Raw genomic sequence first — 18,539 nt, 5'->3', positions numbered from 1 at the left:
CTGGAGCGAATCCTCAGCAGTGAACATCAGACAGAATGCTTTGCCTACCAAAACAGAACGAGAGAAGAAACTCCAGGACAGGGCTGGAAGCTGAAGGAGAGGAACATGCTTCAAGATACAGTTTTCCAGTGGGCCAGAGCAGACACTGCTGCCTCATCAGCAAACACATCCTGGCAGTCACTTATACTTTGTTAGTATAATATCACATTTGCCCACCAATTAAGAACATTTCTATGCTATTTTTTTTAAACATTATTTCCCTACTAGGATAAAGAAAAACAATGAACGTTCTAATACTGAAAAACATTATTCTAAGGAAAATAATAATAATAAATCATAACAACAGCACTGAAATCCTTTTATTCCCTCCTCCCCCTCTTTATAGCAGCATGAATTATTCTTCAGAGCCCAGCAAATAACATCAATTAGGAGCAGAAGCAAGATGTGCTGCTATGAAAGGACATTATCTCCCCTTGGCTAAAATGACCTTTTTAAAACTAAGGTAAAACTTTTAATTAAAGTCTGAGTTGATTCTAGGACTGTCTTAAACCCAAGAACTTTTCATTAAATCGAGGTAATTATGAAGTAGCAAACATGCCAGAGTTAAAGGAGGTTATGTATATGGCATATTGATTCCTATGGGCTATATAAATTTGTGTAACAAGCAGAGTGAGGGGAGCATATTTTATTTAAGAGTGAGATATTAAAATCTATGTCCATTCCTTACATATTGGTTTATGAATAAAATATCTTGCGGCATGTCTGTTTTATTTGCTTGTATAAGAAGCAGGGTTCATTTATGACAAAATGATTCATGTATAGAACACACTGGTTTGCAGTTCCAGAATATTAAATGAAGCAGAATTGCTTTTGAGTTTGTACGTCATTAATTTGTTGATAACCATTCTAGTTGGATTTAAACATCTAAGCCTATTTGTTTCTGCTTAACTTTGAGTAACAACAGTAGAGTTGATTCTGCCCCTTGACTCTGCTCTGCTGAGACCTCACTTTGAATCCTGCCTCCAGTTCTGGTGTCCCCAGCAGAAGAAGGACACAGAGCTGTTGGAGTGAGTACAGAGGAAGCCACAAAGGTGATCCAAGGCCTGAAGCAGCTCTGCTGTGAGGCCAGGCTGAGGGAGCTGGGGGTGTTCAGCCTGGAGAGGAGAAGGCTCCAGGGGGACCTCAGAGCTGCCTGCCAGTATCTGAAGGGACCCTAGAGGAAGGCTGCAGAGGGATTTTTGCTGAGGGTGTCTAGAGACAGGCCAAGGAGGAATGGGTTGAAGCTGATGAAGAAGTTCTTGAGTGTGAGGGTGGTGAGACTCTGGCACAGGCTGCCCAGGGAGGCTGTGGCTGCCTCCTGCCTGGGGGTGTTCAAGGCCAGGCTGGATGAGACCTTGAGCAGCCGAGTCTGGTTGAGAGGTGTCCCTGGGCATGGTGGGGAGGTTGGAGGAGATGAGCTGTGAGGTCCCTTCCATTCTGTGGTTCTGTGATGACTTCTAGATGTAGCTAGACTCTTTCAATGCCTGAAACAAATATTCTTCCACCTATAAGAATTAAAGGCAGCCATGAGAGAATCTGAATACTAACCAACTATTTGCATGGAATTTAGAGACAGCCAAATGGAGACAAAATAGTTAAGTTTGTGAGACATATGTGAAACAACACATCCATAAGACATATGCATTGCACATCTGACAGGTATCAAAATGATTGAGGTTGGCTTAATGATACACATTTTAAGCAATCTTTCAATCCCATACCACTGTCCTCACACTCTGGGCACAGACTGATCAGGGGGAAGAGGACTCGGCCAGAGGAAGGGAGCAAGAGGAGGGCTTCTCTGCCCTCCCCCAACATGGCCAAAGCAGCACAGGCCACAGCAGCCTGCAGCCACAGCACAGGTATATTTCTTTTACTGAAGCAATGGCTTCAGAAGCCATTTCCACCACAGCCTGCTTGCTCCATCTGTGCTCTAGCTGGCCATGTCCATTGTGGATGAGAACATCACACAAAAAACACAAACAATGCATTTTATTTATGAACCCAGGGCTAGACTGCCAGGCGTCAAACAACAACCAGGCTGCCCAGACAGTCAGGCAATTTCAGTGCTGGCAACAGAGCTGAGGTCCAATGGAGCTCCATCTGCTGACATGGACAACAAACTCAGCCAAAGCTCATCTGAAATTATCACATCTGTAATTTCCATAGATATTTCATCTCTGGCAGAGACCTGTCAAAAATCTGAGCTGGTGACTTAGTCATGGAGAAGGCAGCAAGACCAACTTGTCCTGATGAGAGATGACTGGTGGAGAAAAAGAAACACAAGAAAAAAAAAAAATAGAGAGAGGAAGAGGAACTCCCCACATAATAGATTTCCTCTGTCAAAACTTTTTGCCTGTACTTCAACATGGGAAGGAAAAATACAGCTCTACTAATATGTCTTTAATATATACATGTGAGGACCACAGCAAAGAGTTTGCATAATAACTGTACACCAGCAGGAGGAAGCATCATATATTAATTGGTTTGAGCTTCAAGATTAGGTCTTGATTGTGGTTCAAAGGTGGTAGTTTCTTATGCAAGGTTTCCAGCACTGGCACCAGTGAACTTCATTTCCTGTGCTAATGACAACATTGCCAGAAGACTCTAGAAGTTTATAGTCATAGAATGGCTCAGGTTGGAAGGGACCTCAGAGCTCATCTACTCCATCCTCCGCACCATGGACTCAACTGCTCAAGGCCTCATCCAACCTGGCCTGCAACACACTTAGGGAGGAAGCATCCACAGCCTCCCTCGACAACCTATTCCACAGTCTCACCACCCTCCTACTGAAGAACTCCTTCCTCAGCTCCACTCTAACCCTGCTCTCCCTCAGCTTCAAACCATTTCCCCTTGTCCTGTCTCTAGACACCCTCAGCAAAAGTTCCTCACCAAGCCTTATTGTAGGCTCCCTCCAGGTCCTGGAAGGCAGCTCTATGGTCCTTCTTCCCCATGCAAGACAGGAAGGTGCTCCCATTTGAAATGCAGAAAAGGAGACAGAACACCGTAATTGTATCCTAGCAGAGGGTTTGGAGGGGTTACAGCACACTTGGCAGAAGTGATGGAAATCCGTGTCAAATCAATAGGTGCAACTGATTACCTGCTCTCAGGGATGATGTTGATAGCACTGCTTCAGAGCAGAAACTGAAAAGCTTTTGTTTGATGGTAGGTTAAAAACACAGCTTTCACATCTCACTTCAATTACAATGCAGAGGTAAGAGAAATTAAAGAGGCATTACTCAGCCACCCTTATTAGCCAAGTTAAGAAAGGCAGACAGAAATCACACACCATTCAGTAAGGCAAGCACCACATCACACAAAAGATTTACAAATACATACATTGAAAAATATGATGAAAAAAGGGTAAGATTAGAAAGCAGGCTTTCAAGTGTCATAATGTTTTAAGTGTTAGAATGAATGGCATGTGCAAAAATATGATGCCTGGGCAATTAATGTCCATCTAAGCTCTTCAAATGTTGCATTTGCTTTTAAATAGAAATGTATTTGCTGAAAGAAGAGCTCTGCTGACTCCACTGCATTCCTAACCAGGACAAATGCCTCCACCCCAAAGCCCAAATATTTCAGAAAAAAAAAAATAAATCAATGCCTTTTAACACAAGCCAATAAAGTTACACACATGTGAGGTGAAAGATGGTCATTATAGCCAATCATTGCCCCTGGAATGCAACATCACTGAAACCAACCTAGAGCCACTGGAACTCACATGTCAAAACTGGTTGAAAGTCTAAACAGAAAAAAAGTCCTAAAACTGTTCCAACCCTTATTATGAATCAGAAAACATGAATTATTTCTGTCTGAGGATGCCTCTCAACTAGACTCAGATGCTCAGGACCTCATCCAGCCTGGCCTTCAACACCCTCAGGGAGGAGGCATCCACAGCCTCCCTGGGCAGCCTCTTCTACAGTCTTACCATCCTCCTACTGAAGAACTTCTTCCTCAGCTCCAGTCTAACCCTGCTCTGCCTCAGCTTCAAACTATTTCCCCTTGTCCTGTCGCTAGACACCCTCAGCAAAAGTCCCTCCACAGCAATAAGGTTCCCCTGGAGCCTTCTCTTCTCCATGCTGAACACCCCCAGCTCCCTCAGCCTATCCTCACAGCAGAGCTGCTCCAGCCCTTGGATCATCTTTGTGGCCTCCTCTGGACTCACTCCAGTAGCTCTGTGTCCTTCTGCTGGGGACACCATGTTAGAGTAGATTATCTCTAAGCTCCTTCCAACCTAAGCCATTCTATGACTCTAGGTACAAGTAACTGCCATGTCAACATCTTCATGTTCTGGCTCAAAGGATGTTTCAAGTCATGGCAATCTCATTTTAGTCAGGCAATAGGTTTCCTTAATACAGGAAGGATGCTGTGTGAAGAGCATTGTTCTATTTTTCTTGTAATTTCTAGTTAGTTAGTTAAGGTGTTTTTTTTTATTTCACACACACAAAAAACCAACAAACAAACAAACAACAGAAAAAGCAAAAAGCCCCAAGTGCTGTCTGTATTGCCTGGATGCTGTGGTTTCTGTGGGTAAAAAGCTCAGCAGAAGAGAAGGCACATCTCACACCCAACCATGCAGCAGTATTGACTACAAACCAGTGTATATTTGAAATCTGCATTTACCACCCTGCCACTGCATTTGCTTTATATTTCATACACTGCTGGAGAATGCAAGGTGCCAGCCTTGCATCTAAGGAAACATGAGAAATACTTTAATTTTTTTTTTCAATGAAGGTTTTTCAAAACTTGTCCTTCATCTTTTGCATCTTTTCCCCTTGAAAAATGGCCTGAGATATACAAACCTGAGCACTAAGAGCATATGAATAACACTGTCTATAGTAGATATTGTAGCCTGATTAGATCATGCTAGTGTGACACAGCTAAACAAGCTGTGCTCCCTCTAGTGTCCCTGAAAACCCACTCCAAATGGTGAACAATATGCATGGAATGAGAGCTAAGTCATAGCCAGATTGAAAATAAAGGCATATAAAAGGTAACATGTGGCCTGAGAATTAGTAGACACTCAATTATATCTCAACTCTTCACGCTTTGAACAGCGGCTAAAAATTCATGAAGAGTTAAGGCTGAATATGGACCTGGTCAAGAAAAGGACTTAGGAAACTGGGAAAGGGAAGAATGTTTCACTGCTTAGCCAAAAATACCTCAGCTAAATTCCTCTTTGGTCACAAATCAGCACACTTAAACTGATACACCACACAAGTAATTTCTCTCTAAGAAACATCCAACACTATAAATTCACTGTAAAGATTAAAATCAATTATTTAAATCAAAGTTTCCTGCTTGTTGGTTTAAATCAGAGCTAAATCATTTGGATTTAAGGCAATTCACCTTCCTGAACCCTTTAATCTTTAAGTCAATGACAGAGCTGCCATTGACTTGAAGAGGATGGTGTAGGAGGATTCCCTCAGGCTGCACAGACCAAACTCCTGCCTGGCTTAAACAATTAGCAGCCACATCTGATACATCTGTTTTATAGAATGACATAGAAAAGCATTAAAGAATCACAAAGCTGCTCCAGTACAGGTTGGGAGGTGATCTTACAGAGAGCAGTCCTGTGGAGAAGGACCTGGGAGTCCTGCTGGATAAGAAGTTCTGCATGGAACAGCAACGTGGCCATGGTGGCCAAAAAGACCAATGGGATCCTGGGGTGCATTCAGAGGAGTGCATCCAGCAGATCCAGAGAGGTTCTCCTCCTCCTCTGCTCTGCCCTAGCAAGGCCCCACCTGGAATACTGCAGCCAGTTCTGGGCTCCCCAGTTCAGGAGGGACAGGGATCTACTTGACAGAGTCCAAGAGAGGGCTACAAGGATGCTGAAGGGACTGGAGCACTGCCTGGTGAGGAGAGGCTGAGAGCCTGGGGGGTGGTTAGTCTGGAGAGGGATCTGATCAATGTCTACAAATATCTGAGAGCTGGGATTCAGGAAGGAGGGGACAGGGCCAGGCTCTGTTCAGTTATGCCCTGTGATAGGAAAAGGGCCAACAGATGTAAACTGCAGAGGAAGAACTTTAAGGATTCCCTGAACACTGGAACAGGCTCCCCAGAGAGGTTGTGGAGTCTCCTTCTCTGGAGACTTTCCAGCCCCATCTGGATGTGTTCCTGTGTGACCTGTGCTGGATTCTATAGTCCTGATCTGGCAGGGGGGTTCGACTTGATCTCCAAAGGTCTCTTACCATCCTGTGATCTGTGATCCTGTGATGCTGTAAGACTAAAAAAACATGGAATCAGGAAGCCTTCCCCATGTTATGCCCTGGTTGAAAGCTAACTTTGCTTCCTCTCCAGGAACACTAAAAGCCAGGCCCAGCAGTGTGTACATGGAGCTGTTTGAACCAGTGCAAAACTCTGTTTCCAGCCAATGAGCCCCTATCTGTCCACTCACACAGAGGAGGCTGGCAGCTCAGGCTCTAAGAGTTTTCTGCACTTGAATTGTTCTTTTCTGGGCCATAATTACAAATGCAGCATTTTTAATAAAAAGCTGGCTAATGTTTCACTGCCATTAGAGTGAAAGATCCTGCATTCATTATTCACAACTCTCTCTGAAGTCATGGCTGCGTTTTGCCAACACATTAATTCTCACTTGGTCTTCCAAGGGGTAAAAAAAGAAAATACAAAAAAAATTTTGGAGGAGAACCAAAGTAGTGAGCACACACAACAAGCACACAAGCAAATCCAAATCTGAAAGTGTTCTCAGCTGAAAAATGATTGCACATTAAAAAAAAAAAAAAACAAAAAACAGAAAGGCAATTTAAACAATCAAATTAAATAATGCAATTAAAACAAACCAATTCAGATATTCCCATGGGCATCCTGACGAGCTCTGACTGTAGGAGCAAGTTAGCTGAAACAGTACTATTAATTTAGCATAACAACATAATGATCCTTGCCCCCAAAGGCTGTTCCACCAGATATCCCATCTCTACAGAGCTGAGCTACCCTTCTCCTAATAGCCATTTCTGAGCATCCAAAGGGCTTTTGTGCCTGGCTACATCTTTCTGCAAACTGCATGCAGTTCTGATGAAAGTTGATGCAATCAAATCAGAATCTACCACCCATAATGAGGCAATTATCTTGCAAGCTAAAAATAGATATGAAAAAAAACCCAATTAAGTCACCTTAATGCTGACCACTTGTTTGTCCCTGTCCCTTCCTCTCAGAAAACGTGCACAAGCTAGAGTGCAATCTGCACCCAGAAACGTGCTGCTTTTGCTGTACAGATACACACATGTGGAACAATCTCACAACTTATGGACAGATCTTTAAGGAAAATGGAGCCTTAACTCAATAAATATCTGGTTTACACATTCTTCATCGGGGTAGGTTCGGACTGGACATTAGGAAACATTTTTTCCCAGTAAGAGTGGTCAGGCATTGGAATGTGCTGCCCAGGGAGGTGGTGAAGTCACCACCCCTGGATGTGTTTAAAGGTGGTTTGGATGTGGTGCTTGGGAACATGGTTTAGGGGTGAACCTTGTAGAGCAGGGTTCTGGGTTGGACGTGGTGGTCCTGAGGGTCTTTTCCAACCTGAGTGTTTCTGTGATTCAATTCTTGTGGGAAGCACCAGCCACACCAGTGTCACCATATTGCCAAGGCAGTCAAGAAATGATCAGCCCAAACTGCAGATGAACAATGTCATTTGTCCTTACAGATCACATTATGGTGGCTACACTTTGATTGTCCCCATGGTTACACCTTGATTAATTCCTGTATCCTTTGTAACACTTCAGCAGAAGCAGCTGCTGGGCAGAAACCCAATGTACACAAGGTACCCTGTTTAACTGGGGTATCCTATTGAATCATCTTTTACTGTACCACCAAGAAGGCTATTAACAGTGGCATTTTCAATAAGCTGGATTTTTGAAAGTGAACTAGAAATCACCACAGTGGGAAGGTACTTAGAAGTTATTGCTATACCACTGGAGAAATAGGAACACAGTTATTAGATGTATTTTTTAAGGGAGACTTTTTTTTTCTACATTATTTTCTACAATTGCACTCACAGTTTTAGGTCTTAAGGTGCTGCCTGAGCAAAACAAGGGTTGAGCTTACTTTGTAAGGAAAGCCTCAATTGATGATGACAGGCACAGCGTACTAAATACAAAGCTAGGAGGATTTTAAAGGCTACAGTGAGAAATAAACAACAACAAGGAGAACCACACAGGACAGAAGAGGTGCAGCAATCTAGTCTGATGGCAGGATGCTCCAGGAGTAACTGCACCACAGTACATAAGTTTGTCCATGCACAGCTTCCAACCATAGAAGTACAGATGTTGTACTGAAAAGGGATCCTTTATAAACTAGATTTAAAAAAAAAAAAAAATCACAGAATGGTAGGGGTTGGAAAGGACCTCCAAAGATCATCCAGACCCCCCTGCCAGAGCAGAGTCACCCGGGAACGCATCCAGATGGGTCTGGAAAGTCTGCAGAGAAGGAGACTCCACAACCTCTCTGGGCAGCTTGCTCCAGGGCTCTGACACCCTCACAGGGAAAAAGTTTTTCCTTGGCACCTCCTCTGCTCCAGCTTGCCCCCAGTGCCCCTTGTGCTGTCCTTGGACATCCCTGAGCAGAGCCTGGCTCCAGCCCTGCACATCTTTATCCCCAGCAATGAGGGCAGCCCTCAGGCTCCTCTGCTCCAAGCTCCAAGCCCCAGCTCCCTCAGCCTGGCCTCACAGGAGATGTTCCACTGCCTGCAGCAGCTCTGGGGCTCTGTGCTGGACTCTCTCAAGCAGTTCCCTGAGGTCCTTCTTGAGCTGAGGTGCCCAGAGATGGGCACAATATACCAGGGCAGAGTATAGAGGCAAGAGAGCCTCTCTGGACCTACTCCCCACAGCCCTTCTGATCCACCCCAGGCTGCCCTTGGCCTTCTTGGCCACAAGGGCACCTTGCTGGCTCATGGCCATCCTGGTGTCCAGCAAGACTCTCAGGTCCTTTCCCCCAGAGCTGCTCTCCAACAGAGCAGCCCCCAACCTATACAGGTCCATGTGGTTGTGAAGACAGGGGCTCACACATCACAAACACTATCTCAGAAACTTCTGCTGCACCAGAAGCATATAAAGGAAAAGTGTGTGTGTGGACAGACAGATCAAACAAGCAAAGAAAAAAAACCAAGAGTGGGCATCTTCCTAGACTTTCCACAGGCTTTGCTCTGCATCTATGCAGAATCAGATACATGGATTCAGGCCAAGAAATACACAGTTATGATTTTATTGAACAATCTTTATTGGAGGAGAGGGATTGTTAAACTTTCACTTAGAGCTTTTTTTAAAGGTATTTTAGTAAAAAGGTTGAAGCTCTGGGGATGATTATTCCAAGATAAATGTGAGAGCTTTAGAGACCCAAATCTGCTTATACAGAACGAGGAAGGAAAACGAAAACATTTTCAAGAAATTAAGGTCATCTCCCACTTGTCATTTATCCTTTTCTTCCCCAGAACTACCCTATCTTATCCTAATAATCTTTTTTTGCTTCCAATCTTAGGAACTCTTCTGGCCACTTTACTCACTAAAAGCAGCTGCATCAGACCTCTTCCTTTTTATCAGGTTAATGGAAGCTTTTTTTTTTTTTTTTTTTTAGTTTTTAATAAAATAAAAATTAAGTACTATATATAAACCCACAAACAAAATAACACCCCCCCCAAAAAAAAGCAAAACAAAAATCCCCACAGCAAACAACACCACACACAAAACTAAAAAGCACACCACCTACTCAAACTGATTTCCAGTCAGTTCACCTCTGCATCACCCTTCCCACATCATTAGCAGTAAATAGGTGGCATTTGAAGGCTGTCAGTTCCCCACTTTCTTTGAGTGGGTGTCCTGACTTCCTTTGAAGAGCAGCTTGGATTCATCTGCATGCTCTCTTTCTAAAGGCACCCTTTTTCCCCACACCAGATAAGCCCTGACTTAAGACACAGCCCATAGGCATTTCACACACTTTGGTAACTGACCCTCTGCTTGGGAAGGAACTCGATTTTGGGTGTTCAAGGAGAAAAAAAAAAAAAAAGAGAAAATACCAGCTTGCAAAGGCAACTTAAGTGAAACATTCTTGACAATGTAAGTGTTCTACAACCCTCACAGTTATAAGATTATTCACTGAATAATGACTTTTGGAATATCTCATGAAGATCAATTTTCCAAGTCTGTTAGTCGCAAATCCTAACCCTTATCACTCAGCCTGTTCTAATAGACAAGAGCTGTAACAGCAGATTTGTCTTTAGGTTTTGTAGCCTTAGCCTACGATGCAAGGGGAAAATGAAGCCATTCTTAATCCCCCTCCATCTAGCTAAGAACAAAAGGAACTAATACACTTGAGGCAGCAGTGAACTTGTGCTGAAGCCCCAGCTACCAGTCTGCGTGAAGCAGACCAGACGGTAGGAGACCACAGGAAAGAAGCTGAGTTTCAACAGGTTGCAGAAATAAGCGTGCCAGGTGGTAGGATGGCACGTTTTCACCAGACAGCACCACCTCACATTTACTACTAGAGGCAATTTAAGGACTTGGCAGAGGGAAAGACGAGAGCTCCCCCAGGAGCCTGGCTTCAGGCTTGCCTGGACAGGTCAGTTGGCACAAGCTGTTCTGGAACAGGCTCTGCCTACCCGAGTGACGCAGCTCAAAACCACCACCTCACCTTGAAAGTGATGGAGCCTGGGTCGTTTTCAGATCCATTCTGAACCGAAACAAATGCAATTTCCATGCAGGCAGACTGCCTCTCCTGGAGGTGGAAGTGGCCACTTTCCCCACCCCCCCCCCCCAACCCCAAGTTATAAATAGCAGTATTATTCATGCATCAAGAGCAGATATTCAAACACGTCTCAAAGACAGGGTGACTGTAAACCAAGCCAAAAGTGATACGTACAAATCCATACTCTTCCTAAAATAACCTCTCTTTTGGAGATCTCAGCCAAGGAGCAGCTCATCCTCTTGCAACAGCAGAAATGTCAAAGGCATCTTCCTCTTTATCCATGTGGATGAACTTGCTAAGAGAAGCCGTGCTGCTGGAGCAAACCAGGTACAGTTTCAAACAGAGATTAAGTGACTTTCACAAGTTGGAAAGAACACTGGCATAAGGGGAATGAAAGGGAGGAAAGATTAAAAGAAAGGTGAAGAGGTGACCTTCCTTTGATGAAAAAAAACCGAACAGGTTAAAAAAAAAAAAGGAAGAAAAGTAGATCCAAAACCCAAAAGCTCAAACCTTCCCAATGGTATTCAGATAAACCCCAAATAGAAACAGATTGTTAATGTTTGTGGAATCAAGAGACATGGTTTCTGCTCAATATTATTTAGTTATAGTTAATATTTTACATGTATTTGTGGAGAGCCTTTTCCTTTCAGATTCTAGCAAAGGCATGAGGATTATTTTCAAGAGCTTATCTATTAGGATACACTTTGTGTGAGAAACATTTATGAAAACGATTCCTAATTAAATAAAAATCAACAGATGGCACTCTATAGGCAAGTCTCTATTTTCCTCATGTAATATATGGCTTAGACTGGAAATAAAAACCACAACACTTGTGTCATTTGAAGAGTTTGAGATTTGAACAGGACTACTTCAAAAAAACCCATGTTGTTTAAATTGTATTGTACCCAACAATGGCATTGGTGACAGATGAAAAAGATATGTTCAAGCCTAGAAGATGTGAACACACCCATTTCAGAGGCACAAAGCCCTGAATGTCATTCTATTCACCAATTACTGCCTAATAACTTCCAAATAACAAAGTTTCAGCCACTAGTTTTGTAATTATTTGCTGTCAGTAAGATCCCTCAACTGAAGCCCTGCCCAAGACTTCCTGGCCACAGTAGTTACACGTTTGCATAAGGAAGCACAGGGTTATTACACTTGCTTACTGTGAAATAATCATAAAAATCATTAGGGTTGGAAGGGACCTCAAGGATCAGCCAGTTCCAACCCCCCTGCCATGGGCAGGGACACCTCACACTACAGCAGGTTGCTCACAGCCACATCCACCCTGGCTGCAAAAACCTCCAGGGATGAGGCTTCCACCACCTCCCTGAGCAATCCATGCCAGTGTCTCACCACCCTCATGGGGAAGAACTTCTTCCTAACATCCAATCTGAATCTACTCATTTCTAGTTTTGCATCATCCTCCCCAGTCCTATCACTGACACCTTAAAAAGTCCCTCCCCAGCTTTCTTGTAGCCCCCTTCAGATACTGGAAGGCCACAATAAGGTCTCCTGGGAGCCTTCTCTTCTCCAGACTGAATAGCCCTACTTCCTTAACTCTGTACACTGTATTAACAAACAACAACAACAACCACAAAAAAAGAAAAGTCAGTAAGCTGAGCTGCACACAGACTGCATCCCCGTGATGAAAAGCAAAAGGGAGTCCTCACCACAGCAGCCCTCTGAAGCGAGTTAGCAGCCTTAATGCACTTTTCTACATGACAAGCACAACTTTCATCTTGCTAACCTTACCTTCCGTAACCCTTGGCTGGAACACAAGATTGACCGAGGCTGACTTCTGAAATACACTGCTCAGGCACAGCACAGAGGGTGTTTTGTCCTGGCCTGCATAGCAGACATGATTTCAGCAGTGTTTTCTAGCCGAGAAACCACCAGGGGTAACTTCAGCATGGACAGGCCCATTCTGTGCAAAAACTCTCCTAAAGCAAGCATTCCAGGCCCCACTTTAATGCATTAAATTAACCTTCCCATTCCCTTCTCTCCTCATCCAGGGGGTAAACAGTTGGTGCAATAACTGAACAAGATGTTTTCAGGTGGTTATCAGAGATGAGAGATGACTCCACTGCGGTTCTGAAGAAGATGGCCACATAATTGCACAGTGCAAACAAGGCAGAGTTGACTGCAGGCTGATTTCTCCATGTGTAGTATCTGGATTAGCAATTAACATTTTAATTAAAGATGGATTAGCCAATATTAGGAAAATTATGTCTAGAATTGTTCAATTTTAAATCCACCATATATATATATATACAGATAAACCTATCTGTAAGTGCAAGTCATTTTCTGGGCTGTGTAAGAATGGCACGATATATGACTTTGAGAGACAGCATAATCATTTGATGTTATTATACATGGAGATAACTTTTGAACAAATATAATACATGGGAATTACTCTCTTTTTCTTAAGAAGCTGTATAATTACCATTAAATTAAGTGTTAGATGTTTATTTAGTGGAAGTTCTGACTGTGGTTCAAGCAGCTCTGACTATAGACTGGTTTAACTTAGCTATGCTTAAACAGAGCATAATGGTGAAGGAGGACACACTGTTCTAAATCTGAATTGTATTAGCAACAACATATTGAGGTTTCTGTACTTCTTGTTCCATTTGCAGTTTTTTCTGCCACAAGAATAAATCACAGTGTGTTTTCTGTTCTTGTAGCAATCTTTGTGGGGAGAAGCCAGAACCTGCACCATGTGCCTTTCACTCTGCATCTGGCCTCCTTTTGTCAGTGCATCCTGGGTGCTGGCTTTCCTTTTCCTGTTGTAGGGTTTTTTGGGGGAGGCACACCTGCTAATCTCCATCTCACCTTCTTTCCAAAGAGGACATCATTATGATAAGTGGCAGTAATGGCCAAGCAAGCCAAACAGAGAATACTGTGTGTAGAATGTGAGCCTATTTACTGGTCATTAAAGTTATACAGAAATGGTTCAGCCACAGAAAGCAACTGGGACAAGCATACTTACAGTCATCAGCATGGTCAGGACCTACAAAACCCTTAAATGTTCTCATCAGCATCTTTTGAACCAGTTTGGATACAACTGAGTGATTTTGCATTTATAAGCTTCCAAATACACTAAATTCTTACTTAATAGCCTAAGAAATACAATGGAGCATTGATTTATGTAGCCAGCCTTTTTACTCTTTAGCACCAAGGTATTTTAGCTTACAATAAAATACACAACAAAACAAACCCAGACCTCTGCAGTGCACTGTTCCTAAAGAAGCAAACAAAAAAAAATATTTTAAGCCAATTAACTTCAAAAAGGCAAAGTTTCCCCAGGACCAGATGCACAAATCCAGGGAGACGCTTGGGAACTAATTTCATTCAGATGAGCTGGGATAAAGAAGTTTGTTTCCAACAGGTAGTGAGGTGGCAGAGCACCCACTGGTGGGTAGAGGCACAAATCAGAAAGAACTGCAACAATTCTCTGCTATTAGACAAGAGAACTGACCACCTCTGGAAAGGGAGTAAGTCTTTTCATCCAGGCAGTGGTTAGGGCAATATTTATATAGGTCATGTTAGCCTGAGTGTGACTTTTCTGCATGTCAAAGTCTTATAGTCCAAAAAACAGAAAAATCAGCTTCAAAGCTGAGATGCAAGAGAGTGAACAATGAAGAGTTAGTCACATCTGCAAAGCAACTGGAAAACACTGAGGCAGCAGAAATACATTTTAGAGATGGGCAACAACAGAAATATTCACAATATTGACTGATTATTCTGCCACCACCCTTCCCAAAAGCTGACCCAACATTTTCATGGACTAACAATAGTGGCTCAGACTTTTGCTGTTTTAAGATACTAGTATTGATGTTAGTCTGAACCATATTGAACTTCAAAGTCGTGGCCTTGGAAGTACCTTACCTCCATCTACCTGTGCAAAGCTCGTACTAGACAAGAACAGAGCCAGCAGAGAAAGGTTGGGATGGGGTGAATTGGTGTCTGAGAGGACAGGCTTCTTTCTCTCCTACCCAGGGAGCCTACATGATGTGGGCAGGCCCCAATGATAAAGCAAATACAACCTCAGTGCCTGCCCAGGGACCTCAACACCTTTTGCACTGCCAGCAGCAGAAGTAGCACCAAGCTCCTGGCTTCTATGCTGGCCTTTGCCACTCTATGAGCCTTTCAGACTCACACTGGAAGTCTTTCTGAAGACTATAACTGCATGTTTTAACATCTTGAAGGTACCAAGAAGTGTAATACATGCAGCACAGCCACGGACCACAGCCAGGTCCTCTGAACACGCAAATCATATAATCCTAGAATGGCTCAGGTTGGAAGGAATCTCAGAGCTCATCTCCTCCAACCTCCCCACCATGCCCAGGGACACCTCTCAACCAGACTCAGCTGCTCAAGGTCTCATCCAGCCTGGCCTGCAACACCCCCAGGCAGGAGGCAGCCACAGCCTCCCTGGGCAGCCTGTGCCAGAGTCTCACCACCCTCACACTCAAGAACTTCTTCCTCAGCTCCACTCTAACCCTGCTCTGCCTCAGCTTCAAACCATTCCCCCTTGGCCTGTCTCTAGATACCCTCAGCAAAAGTCCCTCTGCAGCCTTCCTGCAGGATCCCTTCAGGTCCTGGCAGGCAGCTCTGAGGTCCCCCTGGAGCCTTCTCTTCTCCAGGCTGCACACCCCCAGCTCCCTCAGCCTGGCCTCACAGCAGAGCTGCTCCAGCCCTTAGATCATCTTCGTGGTTCTCCTCTGGACTCACTCCAGCAGCGATGTGTCCTTCTGCTGGGGACAGCAGATGGTTGCATTCACCTACACAGCTTCACCATGATGGGACCCCTGTATTCCTGCCCGTAGCCATTGTGTACATCGAACCATTTCCCTCCATTCAGAAGTTCTGATACAAACTTAAGACACACAGGCCCCATATGTTTCCACTGTCAAAACTGCTGTGTATGTGCCTATTGTTCCTCTAAATCTGTTGTCTCAGTCCATAGAGCATCCTTTGAAAGCACCATGGAGTTAACATCTTGTTTCTTCAGCTTGTCAAGCCATTCATTGCTATTAGCGCTGCAGAAATAAACAGCACAGGTTGTCAAAGCCTCAGCTGCATCATCAGAGTAGATGCACAACGTGCTGGCCATACATTCCCCTGAAAGGGAAGTTTTAAAGTCTGCTCACAGAACTTGCTACAATATTTGAGGGGAGAGAGGGTATTTCAAAGGGGCACACGTGCCACCTGAAGCTGAGCTGTCACAGAGATAACCTCATTAAAGCTGCCCTCTGGGGAGCGCTAACCTGTATGCCGACTGGTGGAAAGATGTCATTTATAATGGGACTTAATTCAGTGCAGAGGCAAAGTACAGGAGACTTGCAGAAAAGTGAAATTGCTAATTTAAGGAATTCACAAAGGAGCAGGCACATGAATACCATATCGAATGGCTGTGAAGGATGTGGCTTTTGCCCTCATCATCTTCCATTCCCTGAAAACGCCACCGGTACTTCAGGCTTCTGATTTGCAAGTTGGTGCAATTCCTCTTTCTTCCTCGTTACCCCCCCTTAACCAGGCCTCAGGATGCAGCTCATCTTCTATTAGCCCTACATACAAGGCATCACCATCTCATCTGCTCACCTTACTTTTCTCCTGCTCTCACACTGAGCTGCTGCCCCAGCAATTCGTAAACCACAACCAATACCACAGCTGAATCTGTTCCACTCCTCTACCACCCTTAAGACTTTCCCCTCAGTACCCATCTTTCCCCCAGAGTCCCCCACAAAACTGATATTCAAATGAACATTTTAATCCTTAGGAAAAAACAAAACATCTGCCAGTGTGTGCAGAGCTGCCTCAACACCATGCTAGTCACTTTTATGATGGAGTAGCTATGCAGCAACTGAATATATTAATGTATATTTGCATTTCACTTCTGAAGATCTAGGATTTAATAACATTAACTGACAGCAATAACACTTAAGTACAACACATTTTTGGAAGGGCCTTTCAGTTTTTAAAGGAGCAGAGATAACTGTAATTGAAAAATGACAGAAAACTGCCACACTTAGTAAATGAGTTGTTAACCTTTCAACCTAAGAGCTCCCCCTGGAAGCCTGACCAGAGGGACTGCAAGAGCTCCAGGAGCTGGGAGAGATAAAGAAGTTAATTCAGGGGTTTTAGATTGTTTCTCAGTTGTCTTTTAAACTCTTTCCAAACTGGGTCTCCATCTCCTCAAAACATAGCTGTTTGCCATGGTATTAATGTGTCAGTAGGCAGGTTTAGAGGTTCTCCCTCTTTGGTAGATCCTACAGAAAAGCTGAGCTTTACACATTCTGTGCCCATAAAATGCTGCCTGCGGCATTTTTTTTTTTTAAGCTAAAAACTGAACTATTGATTTGATGCTTTCACTTTGAGTGACAAGCTCTGAGCCCAGGACAAAAGTCAGAGGAGGCACCACTCCCAGCAAAGCACAGAACCCTTCAGTTTAAACTTCTGGGGCATCACAGACAGACTCAGGACGCAGAATTCACACTGTCCTCTCTCTCTCTCAAGGTTATTTGATGAAGGAATTGATTTAGGGACCAGAACCCCAGACACTGTCTTACTGATAGAAGGAGATGCTTTAACCCTGATGGGTGGCAAACCCTGGGAACAGAGCACAGCTAGAAGGAAAACACAGACAGGTCAGCTCCCTAGAGGCCACTGTGACCTAAGGGAGTTATGCAGGGACCTGATAACAAGAACAACCCAAAACTTAGGACAGAATTATGGAATCCCTTTATCTCTTGCCTGATGTTTGCTTAAGCCTTCTGAAAAATATATGCGTTCATGTGATACTTTCTCTCTGTAGCCAATCATGAATGTACAACTGTAGTATGGACATACCAATGACCAATTACAAGCTGCCTTCTGATATTATGTTAACCTATATAAAGAAAAAGCTTTGTACAATAAATCGACACATCAGGCCTCATCCCGTCTCTCCATCGCAGCAACCTGGAAAACTGATATGAAGTGTATTTAAATCAGTGCTCCAAAAAGACAACATTCTGGGGGTTTAGTTTATTTTTATTAAATCTTGTAAGGTATTAAGCCCTCAACTCGATTGAAACCCTTGCAGGCATTTTAAGACTTGCATCTGCTGCATTTTGATCAAAGCTGGCTTTGATAACAACAAGAATACAATCTAGAGAACAAGTCATTAAAAAAAAAAAAAAAGCCTGTGCAGGGCTCTTTGCATAAACAGGTTATTTACATCACTGTGTTCCACGTTAAAACAAAAGCACTGCTCACACTTGCACTGATCTCTTAGATAGCCCCCAGAGACAGAATCATATAATCACAGAATCAGTCAGGGTTGGAAGGGACCACAAGGATCATCTAGTTCCAACCCCCCTGCCATGGGCAAGGACACCTCACACTAGAATACCCTCACCAGGACAGATACCCTCACCAAGAGATACTCCTCCTATGCTTATCAAATAAATAAATAGTAATTTTCTCCTAATAGCTCCCTTTTAATCACACAATGCCATTATATTCTGGTTTGTCACAACAAACCATCTCTACAGCTCAGGGTATGATTTTATTTGGTGGAAGTGTACCAGGCTCTCTCTGTTCAATGTATTTATTTGCTAAGGGTTGGCCAGAGTTGTACCAAACAATGCTCCAAGCCAGTAGCAACTTACAGATTTTTCAATAAAAAGGGAGAAATATTGGCCAGATAGTTAATTAAATGGCACCAGGACCTTCCCCTCTCCCCTTCCCTTTTACAAATTCCACTTAGTATTCCAAATCTGTGTTAGGTGCCTCAATGGCACCAAACCCAATAA

The sequence above is a fragment of the Indicator indicator genome, chromosome 5 (assembly GCF_027791375.1).
Source record: "Indicator indicator isolate 239-I01 chromosome 5, UM_Iind_1.1, whole genome shotgun sequence".
NCBI classification, from domain to species: domain Eukaryota; kingdom Metazoa; phylum Chordata; class Aves; order Piciformes; family Indicatoridae; genus Indicator; species Indicator indicator.
Note: the sequence above shows the minus strand (reverse complement) of the source record.